Consider the following 17,599-nt stretch of genomic DNA (forward strand, 5'->3'; position numbering starts at 1 on the left):
ACACTGTACGGGGGGGAATGTTTTGATGACTCAGCAGTTTTGATTGGATGAAGGATCAGAGTTATTCACAATAAGGCGTGTAGCTGAGCTGATTGACAGGTGGGCGCCGTGTAACGGTTTGTCAGGAGGCTTAAAACCCGCCTCAGCTCTCAGCCTTTCGTTAGCTTGACTCAAAGTTAGCCTGAGACAGCATTTCCAGCACGGAGACCGCCATCCATGGGACTCCAGCGCCCCCTGCAGGGACACACGGGGGACTCCAGCGCCCCCTGCAGGGACACACGGGGGACTCCAGCGCCCCCTGCAGGGACACACGGGGGACTCCAGTGCCCCCTGCAGAGACACACGGGGGACTCCAGCGCCCCCTGCAGGAACACACGGGGGACTCCAGCGCCCCCTGCAGGGACACACGGGGGACTCCAGCGCCCCCTGCAGAGACACACGGGGGACTCCAGCGCCCCCTGCAGAGACACACGGGGGACTCCAGCGCCCCCTTCAGGAACACACGGGGGGACTCCAGCGCCCCCTGCAGGGATACACAGGGGACTCCAGCGCCCCCTGCAGGGATACACAGGGGACTCCAGCGCCCCCTGCAGGGATACACAGGGGACTCCATGACAGTCAGGCTTCACATATTCATATTTACAGTCTGTGGGTGCTCTCCATCCATAGCAGCTGGCCGTCCCCAAAAAGATGAAAGTCTCAATTATCAGGAAGTTACAAATGTTCTTGTTTACTTTTAAGAGCTGCAGAATTTCTGTGTTATTTACACACATAAATCATTTATATGACATCACTTTTTAAGCTCTATCTTGGAAATCCTGCTCAGGTTCTAAAACAGGCAAAATTCCAGTGAAGTCTGGGATCCACCGTCATTGCTGTGGGTGGGTGTGTTTAAAACAAGTCTTTGGCCCTAAGTTTGAGCCTGAAATGTGGAAAATGTCAACAGTGTCCAAACTGTGAGACTTTAAGCCGAGGATTAAGTATCTGACTTCATTACCACCCAGGTTTCGTTAAGAGAAGGCTTTCCTTTCACGCTGTTGTTTTCTCTGCAGTGTCAGAGATAGCCGGGAGCCTCTTCCTCACCGAGACCACCACAACTAACCCCAACAGTGCATTCGTCATGCAGAGTCGCCTTTCATACCGGCCTTCATACCACTATTATGATATCTGAGGAAAAACAAGCCTGGCAAAGAAATCTGTCAGATCTGGAGTTCTGCTTTCAGGACACTTAAACTAACCAAGCATGTTGGATATCTCTGAAGTAAACCCGGAGACATGAAAAACAAGCAGCTTTTAAAGGCTGACGCAGTGAACCGTGACCACGTCCAACCTGGATTTAAGAGACTAAATGAAACTAGATTCAATCTCTGTAACTTTATCCTGTTTTTGTAGCACAGCTGTGAAGAAACACATCACACATCACAATCTACATAAAGAACGGCTGTCAGCATTCACCAGTTAATCACATTAACCTCATGGTATTTTGTCCCTTCAGTCTCACCGTAGATACTGTTGGACATGTTAACATAGAGCTCTATGGAGACTGACTCACTGCAGGAGACAGACTCTAGTGGACACATATTATTTTTTTAGCCTTGACCTTGCACCAGTTTTCAACAATGAGAGTTGCATATTTAAAATGTGATGATTGAGATCCAGTTTTCTCCACATGTTTAAGGTTAGAGTATAACTGAAGGACCGTGCTGCGCCTGGTGTTCTCGAGCTAGTTGCAGAAAATGGCGTTGTTTGATGAACATGTTTTATTGTTTTGCACTATGACAAAGTCATGTTTGTTTGTTTGTTTTCTGTAATTCAGACTTTTTTGGAGTGTTTTTGTAATGTACGTGACAGAGAGCATTTCAAGTCTAAATTCACAGCCCGTGTTCCACCAGCAATGATTCCTTCCTCTCATTTTTCACAAGCTATTGCCTAACTCGCCCACTTAAGAGAGAGATTAACCCCGTCCACCCTGATGCTCAGGATGAAAGGGGCTCCATTCAGATCCTTGTTTGTACTCTGCCGTGTACCGAATCAAAGGCAGAGGTGGGATCAAAAGCATGCTGGATGTCCTGCGGTTGACGCTCCTTAAACAGATGCTCACCTGTACGCCAAACAACAGCGCCTGCTCTCTCTCTCTCTCTCTCTTTCAGCACCTTGGCTCTCAGGAAAGAAAGAAACAGGAGCCCAAACACGTATGTGAACCCCAATGATCATGTGTGCTGCTGTCAACACCCCAGGGCTTAGGAATGGGAACTGGACCAGAAAGGCAAAAGACACAGGGAGGGGAGGATGGAGGCAGGGAGAATGGGGGAGGGGGGAGAACCACCCAGGAATCATGCAAGGGTTTGAAAAAAAAAGACTGTTCCAAATTCATCTCAGTGGGGAGCGCTCATGTTTGACAGTTGGATGATACCGAGAGGAGCCCTCGTTCTACCTCCAACAGGGACGGCTTGAGACCAGAGTAATAAGTCCTGGCACCACACGCAGCACTCGTCATGCCGGACACCTTTGGACCAGAGAGATCACAAGTGTTCAGACTATTGTCTGTGGATGCTCAGACAAGCAGACCAACAAGTCTGACATCAAGATTCAGAAAGTGAAATAAAGTCTCCCTCTAACGTACGCAACAAAGTGAGATCATTAAAAACCTCCTTCATAGTGAAACCTTGGCTCAAGGAGCCGTGTTGGCATCTTGTGCATCGTGGATGATATCCATGTCACATTGTACCTGATGCTGGCCTGCGTCCAGCCTCCGTCCAGCTCCTTCCTGTTCCTCGCTCTCTGACTCTGATGCAGATTGACTTGATGTGGCCAGATCCCGTGGCGAGCTCGTCGGCCTGCCAGCCCCCGGGTCGCTCTCTCAATCAGGGAACAGAGCGGGAGACAAGCGCCACGCTGGGCCGAGGAGAAAGATCCCGAGGGCGCTGTCACCCTGCACCCCCTCCTCGTTATCCCCCCTCCGCCTCTCTCCCTCCACCAACAACAACACCCCCCCCCCCCCCCCCCCCCCCGACTCAGGGAGGCTTTTATTCTCTGCTGAGAGATAATTCAGCATCTTTACCATAATGTATGAAAATCTCTTTTATTGGACATTCATCCTGCTGTGCTTCACTAAACATGGGGAAGAAAGAGAGCAGTGTGAGGATCAGCGACGCCCACGTCACTTTAAACTCTAAAATATTATAGTCCAGAAGACGGACGAGAACACACATCCAAACAAGTCTCCCTCTCCTCCCTCAGTCTTCACAAACTTTGTGAACGCCTCAAACAGGCCGCTCCCTTGTTCAGCTTCCCCGACGTCTCCAAGCTGTGTTTAGAGTTTTTGAAGGTTTGGAAAAATGCACAACTTTTTCCTTCTCTCCGATGGCGTTTATATCGACATGGTTGTGACGGCGAGCTCCAGCACACGTCAGAGAGTTAGCGTCACGTCTTCAGAGCTGAATTGACTCATTACATCTGCCCTCAGAGGAGCCCTCCGTGGAGAGGACCAGGATGGGGGGGGGAGTTTGGGGTTAGTAGCACTTCATTCATCTAGCTTGAGGCCTGCCTTTGTCTGGATGGCAGGTGCTTCTAATCCTGCTGTCAGAATAGAGCCGGACAAGATGTTTGGACAAGCCTGTGCTTAGAAGCCCCTGTTTCACGTAAAGCAACCCCCCCCCCCCCCACACACACACTAATACCAACAGCACACACATATCCCCCTCCCCCACTCTAAAACATGTGATGTGATACATGCGGCATGGAGAGTCATGGCTGATTATGCCCAGAGAAAGGCTGAATGAATCTGCTCCATTTGAACATCAGCTGCTCCATGTTTGAGACTGGTTTTACTGGTGTTGATGGATTTATTTGAGTGTGCAGAATCTGAAGGCTCACTGCAGAGAACCAGTAAACTATGAGATGCTGAGTTCCTGCAGACTCAGCTGTCTGAGCGAGGAGGAGGCCGGGAGCAGACGTCTGAACTTTGACTGGTCCATCACCTGATCTTGTTGGGTCTTCTTCTTCTGCTGTTAGTTGACATTGACTGTTTCATACTTTGACCTAACCCTCGTCACATGGCACGACTGAATCTGCTGCATGACTCTGTCCATGCATGCATGTAAATAAAAAGGTGCATCGTTCTCAGAGGGGTCCTCACGTCCCCCCATGAAGATCTTGTTGGGTTTGAAAGCGGAGGGACAATCGTCTCTTCTTCCTTTCAGTCCACATTGACCTTCCCGCAGGCTCCTTTACTAGAAGATTCTTGGTCCAATCAGGACGCTGGACTCTGACTCTGGAAGTGTTATTGTCTGAGTGCCAGCTGGAGATGTGACGGAGTTAAAAGGCCGACTCCTCGTCGGGCACTTTCACCTCCTCATCCTCTCAAAGTGGGCTGATTGGATGTAATCTCGTTGTTCCTGCTGATAATAATGTCATTGATTTTGCCCCCGAGGGGTCAAGCGATGACCTCTAAAGCGCCCTCTTTTGTTCGGTCGGAGAAGTTGGAAGTCACATTGGGAGCTCTTTAATCTGACCTTCTGGGATCCCGGAGGTCAGGGGGAGACGAGGAGGATCCGAGTTCACTGAAAAACCTTGGGAAGTTTTTCCTCAGTGTTAACCTGGTTTCCTGCTGCTGATGGTGGTCTATTTTTGGGGGGGAGACGGGGCCGCTGCTTTATTTTGGATTCCTGGTGGCCCGGCTGTTCAGCCCGAGGTCTCCCATAACCCAATTTGAGTTGACTTTGCCCGTTCAGGGAGAGCCGTGGCCCGGGGCTGAACACTGTTATAATTCAAGTCATACAATGAAGTCGAACACAACCCAACCTCCACACACTGTCACGCACACGAACGCATCTATGCACATGCACACACATGATCACACTCCGCTAATTCAGTTCACTGCTAAAAGCTTCTGCTGGGAGCGGGATCGATCGAAGACATCACGCTGACTTTCTTTCTCAGCACAGACACCCCAAGGGTTCGTGTCCTCAGAGTCTGGAAACAGACAGCAGTCTCCTCCATCCTCCCCGGAGTGTCTCCTCCATCCTCCCCGGAGTGTGTCCTCCATCCTCCCCGGAGTGTGTCCTCCATCCTCCCCGGAGTGTGTCCTCCATCCTCCCCGGAGTGTGTCCTCCGTCCTCCCCGGAGTGTCTCCTCCATCGTCCTGCTGTTTCTCCTGCAGAGAGTCGGAGTGAGCTGACTGAGAGAAGACAGCAGGATATAATCAGGAGAATTCACCTGGAGCCAGTGGGGGGGGGGGGGGATCTGAGTTGTGATCTGAAGAGCTGTGATACATGCAGTTTATCATGTTCACACTGCTTAGCATGGAACAATTGATTTCCATGCATGTCCCGGTCAATATTGATTAATATCTTGATTAATTTACAGGAGGCCCTGGGGAGCAGGTTGAGTGTGTGTGTGTGTGTGTGAGCGGTTCGGGGGGATTTGGGCTGCTGGGAACTTAATGCTTTATTGAAGGCTGAGATGTGCTTGCTCAGAGCAATAAGCCATTGTTTGACTTGGCACGGCTCGGGGCACCCCAGGGTCTGTGCCATGAAAGGCTTTCTGTTCGATGCCCGAGTGCTTATTGTTGGAAAAATTGTCCCCCAAAAATTAGCATAGAAGAATCCAAAATGCATAATGTTCTGCAAATGACAGCTGCTTAGCTGAAACAAAGGAAGCAAAATGGCTTTTGGTCGCGCTGCACTTGTTATGCTAATGAACCCCGCTGCCTGCCTTTACGGGCACAAGCATACAAATCATTGAGTCTTCTTTTACTTTGCATTATGTGCTTCACTTTGTTCAGCCTGGACCTGAACATAACCCGTCCTCCACCTCCTCTAGCTGCTCTTTAGTCCTAAAGAAGGTGATTCTTTTCGACGTGTTAGTAATCACAGGACAGCTTTGATGGACAGCATGTAACAGCACATCATTAATCAGACTTAAAAAAGTTTGTCAACGTGACTCCTTGAGAAAAGGTTTTACTGAGAAAAGCTTCCAGCTCGTCTCTCACCAGGCCTGCGCTGGTATTTAGTATGCTAATGTATTCTCTCTGCTAATTCAGTGGCGAGCTGACAAACAAAAAAAAGTGAGCAGTGAAAAGGATCGGGTTTCAGCGGCGCTGCGCGGCGCCTAATGACCTGCAGATTAATCATGGGACACGTGGAGCCGAGCTGCCGTCAGCACCAGCGTCAGAGCGAAAAGTTTCTGCACATTCTGCAGCATGCTGCCTCTCGCTCGCACTGCAAACATCTCAGGGAGCAGAAAGTTCAGCCTGCAGACCGAGAGTGGTACGTTTGTTCAAACACAAGTCAAAGCCGGTGTGCAGAGGAAACAAAGACCCCGTCAGCACAGGCCAGGCGCTCTGATATCTGCAGAAATGATGCACACTATAGAGGCTGTCTTTGACAATAATCAGGGCCCATAAATGTCAAGGATCTCACAGGCACCCCTCCAAATAGAGCTGGAACCCCAGGCTGACTTTAAAGCTTGCAGCACTGCAAGGTTTGAGACGCGATGAGTCATCCTCAACGAGAGCAGGGGGAAAGAGTGTAGAGAACAAACATGATGCCGAATGTAATGCGTCATTTCAAAGTCATCTCTCTGCTCGCCCTGGAGTCCACGACAGTCTTATTGACAGTTCATGTGCTAATGGAGCCCCCTCTTTGCTACCACAAACCAACATTCATCATGTTTGAGTGAAGCTGTGCCGACTGTCAGCTGAGGTTTGATTCCACATGCTGGAGAATGGTTTGAATACGGGGGGAAGATCAGATACTGAAGGTTGGGTTGTTAGAAGTTAAATATAGAAGCTGGGAGGTTGTAGTGATGAAGAAGAAGGCTGCAGGTCACACACTGTTCATCCACTCAAGTCGACATGATGGAATCTATACTGTCTTCCTGCTGGGCGACATGAAGAAACAGGACGAGTCCTCTGAGGGACACAGGCGGACCGACGCTGCGGGTCGATAAACAGTGCTGATGCATGACCACAGCCGCGCTCAACCTCATGCTTTGAGTTTCCCCTGACTTACAGAGCGTGACATATCAGACATGTAGCCAGCGATCAGCAGCGTTCTGATTGGTCATAAATGATTTGAGATGTTCTGAAGAGTCGGTTGGGATATTTGGTTCAGTGGTCCAGTTGCTGAATGTTGAGCTTTGGGTGAGTTTGTGAGATGGCTCAGTTTCTGCCACGTTCACAGTGTCTTTATGCAGTTTGGGCCTGTTGCTCAGCACTGAATGAGATGGGCAGCGCTCGCCTCTCGCTCTTTGAGAATTAAGCTGCCGTAGCACGCCCATCGGCCCATTGTCCGCCGAGCAGGGAGCCAGGCGCTTGGTATTCCCGGCACAGAGCGGCTCTAAACTTTGGCCTTCGCTGTGTGCATTAGGAACCCGGCCCACTGCCGTTCCAATTCTCTCCCTCGCTTTACCAACTCAATCTTACAGCCTGCCCCTCCTCCCCCAGAAACCATCCGCCTTTTAACCGTCCACTCGGAGGACATCTTGTTCCAGTTACTCTGAGAGATGGGAAACATCTCAACTACTGTACAAGTGACCCGGAGCAACGCCACAATCACCCAGCCAAACTTTGCATTTCCATCAGGGAGGAAAAGACCTTTGTGTTTTCAAGTTGCTCACGAGGAGCGAGCAGAGAGACGTCTCACCTGCTCTCTCCTGAGAAGCTTCCCTTCATATCAGCGTGCAGCTGCTTTCTCTCAGGCCTGATTAGAAGCTGCAGAGGAAGGGCCCGGTCCCACAACCTGATCAGGAGAGTCACCGCTGATGGTGATTTATTCCTCCAACGTGAGTGCTCCGCCTCGTCTCTTCAATCTGATGAGACAAACTTCCGATGGGAGGGAAGTAAATCATGTCTGACGGCCTTAAAACAAACAAAGAGTTCAGTTTCAAACACGTACAGTTGGATCTGGAAACAATCTGTGCTCACTGTTTATTGTTCTCTGTGGTGAACATGTTCAACCATATTTCACCTCCTGTCAAACATGGCCTCCGAGCTGGATGATCTCTGACTGAGAGCTCAAACAGGAAGTCCATAAAGTGCCATCTAAGCAGGACTCTGCATGCTAAAGAGAGCTAGCTCATGTTGGATGAAGTGGTTGAGTTGCAGAAGCTGATGTTGAGCTACTCGTGTCAGTCACATGATCCAAACCTTCACACACACATGGCCGCTGTATAAGAGCAGAGGAAAGGAGCCGTGATTGATGGCTTGTTAGGAGCTGATACAACATGATCAACATTACAAAGTGGCTTCTGTTCAGACGCCGTGTTCCCGCTGAGCACATGAAGACATTCTTGAAGGCGCCCAGACTCGTCACAGAGGAGCCTTCACTCCGTCATGTGGACCTGTCGGGCTGATGGATGCAGGTCTGCACACGTCAGCGTGTCCAACACTTTACTGTGCAAAACAGGAGAAGAAGGAAAAAGTCCGTCAGCAGCTTCAGAGTCCAACGAGTCCCCTGGAAACTGTGCACCATGTTCACACCAGAGCAGAGCCTCGGACCCAGAGAGGACTGTCAGGCAGGAAACACAGCATGTCTCCTTGGTTCCTTTCCTTGCAGTGACCTCATAGTGTGTGTGTGTGTGTGTGTGTGTGTGTGTGTGTGTGTGTGTGTGTGTGTATGTGTTTCATTGGAGATCAGAAGCTGCTGAATCATGAGAATGAGTCCTGCTCCCTGAAGGACAACCTGTGAGGGATGGACAGAGCCCAGGTGGAGACACTGCCTCAGTCTGTTCAGTCCCCATGGGGGGGCATGGACAGCCATGGGGGGACATTGGGGGGACATGGGGGGCCCCCATAGACCCCAAACAAATCATTTGTATCCCAGAAACACACAATGCTTATCAGGCGGCCTTTAACGTAAACATGCACACACCATATATTACCATAAATTATCCCCCTGTATGAGAGAGTGTGTGTGTGTGTGTGTGTGGGGGGGTGTCTGACTGTGTGTGTGGGTGTGTGTGTGTGTGTGTGTGTGTATCTGACTGTGTGTGTCCGACTGTGTGTGTGTGTGTGTGTCTGACTGTGTGTGTGGGTGTGTGTGGGTGTGTGTGTGTATCTGACTGTGTGTGTCCGACTGTGTGTGTGTGTGTGTGTGTGTGTGTGTCTGACTGTGTGTGTGGGTGTGTGTGTGTGTATCTGACTGTGTGTGTCCGACTGTGTGTGTGTGTGTGTCTGACTGTGTGTGTGGGGGTGTGTGTGTGTGTGTGGATCTGACTGGGTGTGTCCGACTGTGTGTGTGTGTGTGTGTCTGACTGTGTGTGTGTGTGTGTGTGTGTGTGGGGGTGTGTGTCTGACTGTGTGTGTGGGTGTGTGTCTGACTGTGTGTGTGGGTGTGTGTCTGTGTGTGTCTGACTGTGTGTGTCTGTCTGTGAGTGTGGGTGTGTGTCTGTGTGTGTGTGTGTGTGTGTATCTGACTGTGTGTGTCTGTCTGTGAGTGTGGGTGTGTGTCTGTCTGTGAGTGTGTGTCTCTGTGAGTGTGTGTGTGTGTGTGTGTGTGTCTGTGAGTGTGTGTGTGTGTGTCTGTCTGTGAGTGTGTGTGTGTGTGTGTGATGTTGCTCATTGAGTGAACAGAAGCAGTAAGCTCCTTTAATAGCTGCCTTCTTGAATCGTTGCCATCTCTCCTGAACAATACTCTGTGTGTGTGTGTGTGTGTGTGTGTGTGTGTGTGTGTGTGTGTGTGTGTGTGTGTGTGTGTGTGTATGCGTGTGTGTGTGTGTGCTGTCTTTATTGTCACACATGTTAGCACGTGCTATTACCAGGTCAGGCAGTAATGAAAACAGCCCTGAAACAAGGCGGGTTGGCTGAGCGGTGTCTCATCATAAAGCCATAAAACTGTCACGTCTTTATTTCCTGCAGAGCGAACGTCTTCATCACAGCCACCAGCAGCTTCCTCTTCCTCTTCAGCCAGTCTTCAAGTCTGACATCACGCAGGAACAGGAGCGTGTTCGGTGTGAGGATCCTGTTGACTGCGTCCTATTCTTAGTCCTTTAGAACAGCAGTGTTGTTGACCGTGTCCCAACATCAGGACTCTGGTGATTCCTGGAAAAACAAGTGTGCTCATAAATCTTTCAGAGCTCCGAGCTTCAGCCCATGAGTGTGTGCTGAGGAGGAGAAGGATCCGATGGCAGGATGGCATCCTGTGAGCCTCTTGGTTATACGAGCTGTCTTTGAAGCAGCAGCTTTGGAACTGATGCAGTCACTCATAGCTGGAGATTAGCCGGCTGGGACGCCTCGGCGTGAGGCGACTCGCCTTCACTCACACCTAGACTGTGATCACTGTGGTTAAACTATCTGACACACCTCCATCCAGGCGTCGACTCTCTGGAAGCTGCTTCTCCACAGGGATGAGTTCATCACTGCGGCGGCGTTTGAAATGAGCTAAGTGGTGATTAAAAATGCAGACTCACAGCGTGCAGCAAGAAAAACAGCAGACGAGTGTTTCCCGCCCTGACGGGTTGATGTGGAGGAGGACTGACTGTGCAGGGTCAGAGGTCAGTGAGTTCACCTCAGTGAAGCAGCATGGACCTGTGTGTGAGGATGGAGCTCATCATCCATCAGTGACGTACAGACGGTGAAAAGGTCTGAAGATGGTCTCACAGCGAGCAGAGGATGAACCACACGTCTGCTCTGAGCCTTTACTAACTGAAAGAAGCAGCTCGCCCTGCAGCCCCCTGAGCCAATGAGCATCAAGCAAACATCCAGAGGCTTCACTCACAGATGTTCTGGATCTGATGAGCCCGTCTGCAGCTGAGCAGCAACACCTGCAGGAGCACCAGCTGATCCTGAGCGTCACTAACCCTCAACTGACAGCGACCTCCGTCCACTCACACGTACTTTAAAGAGTGTGAGGGTTATCCACTTTCATCCAGTCATCAGAGCAGGATCCTTTCTAACCAGCAGGTGCCAAATTCCTTCAGTCCTTGAGTCCTGAGCGTCAGCCTACGAGCCGCCCCCCCCTATTCCCGCTCCAGCAATTCATCAGTCTGGACATGACACAAGAATTGCGGCCCCCTTAATGTCGAAGCAATCAGAGACTCAATCAGAGCTGCAGAGCACAGTGGGAACCACGCTCCCAACACATGTGCACAGGAGAAGCCCGAGGGCCCCAAATCTGCAGAACTAATGAGAGAATCTATGTGCCCCACAAGTATGTGCCCCCGAGAGGCCGAGCAGCAGCAGCAGCAGCAGCAGCTCAGGGACAGAAAGCAAGCTTTAACCCTTTATTCAGACGGCTCCAAACAAGAGCCGACCTGCCTGGACAGCAGCCTCCAGTCCTGTGGGAGGGGCCTCCAATCAGAGCTCTTAAATAATACTCATGTAAGCCTGCAGACACACGTGGCCTGATTTAGATAATGGATGTGCTTTTTTTCACTTTCCTTTAAATTACTCTCAATTATTCAAAAGAAACATTTCAAGTGAGAACAATGCCTAATTAGGAGTTACCAAGAAAAGCAAACTGTCCCCCATTGTGCCTTTTGCAACGTGCTCTGTCCTACTTTTCTGGTGCGCCGGGTGCAACAATGAAAACATGAAAAAAGACCAAACACACAGACAGACAGAGGGAGTGTGTGATGAAAGTGCTGCGTGTTTGCAGGAAGTGGCGAGCTCTGTCAGAGGTGGTGTCACGGTTAAATGAGGTCCCGGGGTACAGTGTGTTTTCTTAACCGAGTCACCGGCCCGATTCTTGATGCTCTAATGCTTTTGGTATGCCTCGCCCTGACCTAGAAACGGGGATAAGCATCAGGCTTAATCAGGCAACAAAAATGGCAGCTTGCTGGCTGTCCACTTGTGAATGAGGCTCTCATTAATGGAGGAGCTGATCATCAGAGGGGGCGCCGCCTCCTTCTCCTCCGTTAGATTAGAGCTGCTCATGAATAGTCATGAACTCTCATGAACCCTCCGCCCTATGAATATTCTAATGAGTCTCCTGCTCATGAATATTGATGCAGCAGGACGCTCGTCAGCGGCGGTGGCGGCGCACCGTGCGGGTCAGTTGGACGCAGTGATCCAGCAGCAGCTCCAGCTTAACTAACCATCTGGAGCGTTTAGGGAGCACAATGCGCCGGACCCCCACTGAGCTCCCCCGTAAAAAAGTACAAGATGAGTTACATCATCACCTTTTTACATTTCCTGAAAAGAAAGAGTCGCTCCATTTCTCCTCAAAGACGACCATCAGCTGATCCGAGCCCCGCCCCCCCGTGCTTCAACCCGCATTTTTTTTTTTTTCAAAGATTTGCTTTGGGCTTCTTGTGCCTTTATTGGAGGGATAGGACTGTGGCCAGGTGAAGCTGCTGATCACACCTGTCCTCCAGCTGTGAAGGTGCTGATCACACCTGTCCTCCAGCTGTGAAGCAGCTGATCACACCTGTCCTCCAGCTGTGAAGCAGCTGATCACACCTGTCCTCCAGCTGTGAAGGTGCTGATCACACCTGTCCTCCAGCTGTGAAGGTGCTGATCACACCTGTCCTCCAGCTGTGAAGCTGCTGATCACACCTGTCCTCCAGCTGTGAAGCAGCTGATCACACCTGTCCTCCAGCTGTGAAGCTGCTGATCACACCTGTCCTCCAGCTGTGAAGCTGCTGATCACACCTGTCCTCCAGCTGTGAAGCTGCTGATCACACCTGTCCTCCAGCTGTGAAGCTGCTGATCACACCTGTCCTCCAGCTGTGAAGCTGCTGATCACACCTGTCCTCCAGCTGTGAAGCTGCTGATCACACCTGTCCTAAAGCATGTAGTGATTTATGTAGCCCTTTGTTTAGGTGTTTTAGGTGTGACAGGTAACACCCAGCTGTTTCCACTTGCTCCCAGTCTTCATACTAAGCTAGGCTAATGACAGCCTGACTGAACAGTAAACAAACATAACTCCTGCTCGGGGTTGATACCAGGAAGTGACATCCACATGTTTCTCCAACATCTGTTTCCTTTAGACAGAACAGATGTGTGAATGTTTCCAGCATGCCCCATCTTTACACCGTCTCCCATCACCTGAGAGCTGCACCGGCCTTCAGCTCAGTCATAACCTCGAGTCATCCAAAGGGTCACATGGTGCAAACATCCAATCAGACGCATGAAAAAACTGAGACACACGTCATCCTGCAGGGCTGGCGTCGTGTTCTTTACACCTCACCGAGTCATCAGGAGGTTCAAGACTCGACGTTTTACAGTTTGTCTGCAGAGTCACATCTTCACATTCCTGTGTAATCCTTCAGCCTGGCTTTAATAAGGCTGCGGCTTGGTTCCATCATCTGTTTGTGATGATTGTTGTTGTGAGACTTTGTCCAAAGTCGTCTGTGGTGTTGTCTGAAGCAGAGACGTTCAGACGGCGTCCTGAAGTGTCTCTAATAACTCTCGTATCGTTGAGTGTGTCAGGGCGGCCGGAGTCCTGGCGACCTGGTACACTCAGGCTGAAGTCAGATGTCTGAAGAGTGAGTCAGGAACATGATGAGAAGGAACCACATCCCAGAATCTGCCTGCCCGCCAAGCCAAGCATCTCCAAATGAATTCACACCTGAAGCCTCGGAGCGGACCCAAACAGGAACACCAAACACTCACCTTCTATGGTCACAAGTTTCTGTTTTCAAATACTTTGAATTTTATGAGGAAAACAAAACTCCCGAGCCTCTAAACATACTCTTCAAAAGTGAAACATGTCAGACGGCTGCGTCTCGTACACATCTTAGCTTCACTTAACTGTTTTTAACTTGGCTCTTACAATGAAGAATAAAAAACACAGAAAGCTTTACAGACCCATGCAGAGCTGGCTAAACACTGAAGCTACAGTGTCCTCCACATGCAGAGCTGGCTAAACACTGAAGCTACAGTGTCCTCCACATGCAGAGCTGGCTAAACACTGAAGCTACAGTGTACACCACATGCAGAGCTGGCTAAACACTGAAGCTACAGTGTCCACCACATGCTGAGCTGGCTAAACACTGAAGCTACAGTGTCCACCACATGCTGACCTGTGTGAGAGGAGGGGGGGAGACAGCTCTCTGGGATGATTAGAGTTTAGACTGCAGTACACATTTTAAACACTAGGGGCAGCTCTCTGTGATTGCGTTTGACCCTCGCTCGCTCCCTCTGAGTTTGAGCCGTCAATCATCCTTTACGACTTCTCCCCGGAGGACGGCCCGAAGAGGTGCTGAACGTGTCAGCTTTAATGTCACGACGTGACGAAGAAACCGCAGGAGGAGATAAGGCGAGGGTGAAGCTGCGAGCGGAGGCCTCGGGTGAGAGAAAAGCTGGAGATGTAACGTGCATATTTTGATAAGTGCAGTGGAACATTCCAGTCATTCTCCACCATAAATACATGAGAACAAACCAAGACTGCTCCTCTTCTCCCTGCAGCTGCTCCTCGCTCAGATCTGCAGCTCCTGCCACATTTACCTCCAACCAGCCCGACTCCCAAACTTCCCCCCTGACTCAGAGGCCGAGAGCCACTCAGAGATGTTTATGTCACTTTCACTGAAGTGCAGAAAAATGTAAGAATCATCCACGAGGAGAAAAATCCCCCGAATATTTGAACACGGCTGTGGAAAAATCCTGAGTACCAAGCCAGAGGCCGACGCTGGAATGATAAACAGGACTTCATTAAAAAGAGAACTAATCAACAACATGCTGATGAGAAGCAGGTCGAGCTCTCAGCATGCTGAATATTGCACCTGAGTTTCAGATCCGTGGATGCATTGATAAGTCTGTCTTCAGAGCCTGACGAGTGGAGAGCTGCTGTTCCTCTGCAGGTTTCAATCCTCCCCTCCAGGCGACAGCTAGCCTGTCACAGGCTCTGAAAATATGATTGACAGGTCATGATCCCTCCCAGTCCTGAAACAAATTAGATGTGCTTGTGATTGGCTGTAAATCAGCAGAGCGAGCACATCGAGTCCCGCTCATGTGTCTGCCTGAGCGAACCACTCTGTCAAAACACATAAAGACTTTTCACCTGTCAAAACGCCACGCAGCTTGTTCACTGCAGGTACGAGTGTGTCACGCAGCGCCGCCCCCCCCCCGGCGCCGCTCATTAACATTCCTGTGTTTTGTGCTCGACCTGCTAATGGTGAGAAACATGATAAAACAGCTCTCTCCTGTGTCACCTCGCTCATGCAGTGGTTCATGTAGATGTGGGACTACAAAGTGCTGCTGCAGGTATTTGTCCTCTCCACGCCGCTCACGCTCCCTGCGTCGTGGTGTTTGGCCAAGTTGAGCCAGAAAACCCGACTCTGGTTCGACATCTAAAAAAACAGGACAAATGTCAGCGTGTAGCGACTTTCAGCATGTCCACCTTCAGCTTATCTTTGCAGCCCAGGTTCATTCTTTCCTCAAGTTTAAACCCCCCCCCCCCACCGGGGTCACAAAGTGCAGACATAATGATCTCTGATGTTTCACCGTCTTACTTTCTCGCCTCATTCCTGAGCGACAGCAGACGATGTCAGAGCTGACTCCTTCCTTCGTCAGTTGTCAGATTACGAGTTGACTGAGACGAAGGATTTCACAGCACTTAGCAACTTCTCCATGACTTCCACCCACACTTAGCAGCTTGTTTAGGAGCAGTTACACCTGTGTGTGTGTGTGTGTGTGTGCGCGTGTGTCTGTGTGATAGTGTGTGTGTGTGTGTCTGTGTGATAGTGTGTGTGTACATGCATGTGATAGTGTGTGTGTGTGTGTGTGATAGTGTGTCTGTGTGTGTGTGTGCGATAGTGTGTGTGTGATAGTGTGTCTGTGTGTGTGTGTGTGCGATAGTGTGTGTGTGATAGTGTGTCTGTGTGTGTGCGTGTGATAGTGTGCGTGCATGTGTGTGTGATAGTGATAGTGTGTGTGTGTGTGATAGTGTGTGTGTGTGTGATAGTGTGTGTGTGTGCGTGATAGTGTGTGTGTGTGTGCATGTGTGTGTGATAGTGTGTGTGTGTGTGTGTGTGATAGTGTGTCTGTGTGTGTGTGCGTGCATGTGATAGTGTGTGTGCGTGTGTGTGTGTGATAATGTGTGTGTGATAGTGTGTGTGTGCGTGCGTGCATGTGTGTGTGCGTGTGTGTGTGTGATAGTGTGTCTGTGTGTGTGCGTGCATGTGATAGTGTGTGTGCGTGTGTGTGATAGTGTGTCTGTGTGTGTGCGTGCATGTGATAGTGTGTGTGCGTGTGTGTGATAGTGTGTCTGTGTGTGTGTGCGTGCATGTGATAGCGTGTGTGTGATAGTGTGTGTGTGTGATAATGTGTGTGTGTGATAATGTGTGTGTGTGATAGTGTGTGTGTGTGTGTGATAGTGTGTGTGTGCGTGATAGTGTGTGTGTGTGTGTGTGTGTGCGTGCATGTGATAGTGTGTGTGTGTGTGTCGTGTGTCACCTGGGGTTTGACTCCCTCTCAGGCTGTCCTGATTGTGATCTTCTATAAAGACTCATTCAGCTGGAAAGAAAATCAGGACGCTAATTGCGAACGTAGCATCAGTCGTGGCCGAAGCGTCGCTCCTCCCAATCCCGGCGTGAGTGACCTCGGAGGTTAAACACTTGACCCCTGAAGGCCTGCTGAGGTTTGTTGTGGGTATAATTAGGCCTGTATGTCTGAGTGGGCTCATAGAGCTCTATGGAAAGGTTTGTTCATACTCCAGCTGCTGAGAGGAACATGTTCTGCTGTACACATTTTATTGAAGTAGGCGGAGCCGTGTTTACATGGATGACAGGCTCCTCCCCCTTGTGTATAAAAAGTGTTTGAGTCAAGAAGAAGAACATACTCACTGATTGTTTGTATCATTCTGTGTCCGTTTACATGAAGCTAGCAGCAGCTAACTAAAGAGTGCTAACGTCTTAACACACAAACATGAAGTCCTTAAAGTTGGTAATAAGAAATTTATTTTCAACAATAACAAAGAACAAAATATTTCAAAGCATGTTGGTATGTTACACGGACTGTACAGGGGTCAGACGGCATGTGTGAATCTGAGACGAGAGCTAAGAAGAAAGAAAAGCAGGAAGATGTAGAAGAAAGGTGGAGTGATAATATTATACCCTGATACAGTGTTTAGGCCTCTTTCCCCCCCAACATGACGCCATCTTTAACCTGCTGGCCTCTTTGGTTCCATGATTAGGTATAATACATTAGAACAGAGCTCCATGACGCTTCTATAAAAATAACTTTGATTTCAATGGCAGTTTCTATTCTTTCTGTATCCGCGTCACTCGTCACGCAGCTCCTCAGTGCAAATATCTAACAAGCGCTTCGCCTGGAAGAACAAGCGACAGATCACAGCGGCGGCAGAGTGGAGGTGGAGCGATCGCTACCTGAGCCTCAGGTGTCTCTCTTCAGTATGAAGAATATCATGAAGCAGAGAGAGAGAGAGCAGGTGGCTGCAGCGTCTGACCTGAAAATATCAGAGTGAAGTCAGAGACCTGAAACTGTCTCAAAGTGTGTTTCGGTGCCAAACAGGCCGTGACGGGAACTCCACCGGGACTCCTTCATTAAGACACCAAAACTACTGTTCAAGCAAGCCTCCCATCTGGGTCACAGTTACCCCCCCCCCCCCCTCCCCTCCCCCACACCCCAGTCATCATCCATCATCATGTCAAAATGATCACCATGTAACCCCGCCTCCCACCCAGTGACTGCTGGGCT

The 17,599-nt window shown here is 50.0% G+C and overlaps 1 protein-coding gene across 1 annotated transcript in view; it reads left to right on the forward strand.

Annotated features, from left to right (window-relative positions):
- LOC306818383 (ras-related protein ralB-A-like) overlaps positions 1–17,599 on the forward strand; it is a 28,258-nt gene that overhangs the window by 766 nt on the left and 9,893 nt on the right. The gene's annotated exons all lie outside the window — the stretch shown is intronic.

The sequence above is a fragment of the Symphodus melops genome (genome assembly GCF_947650265.1).
Source record: "Symphodus melops genome assembly, chromosome: 23".
NCBI lineage: Eukaryota > Metazoa > Chordata > Actinopteri > Labriformes > Labridae > Symphodus > Symphodus melops.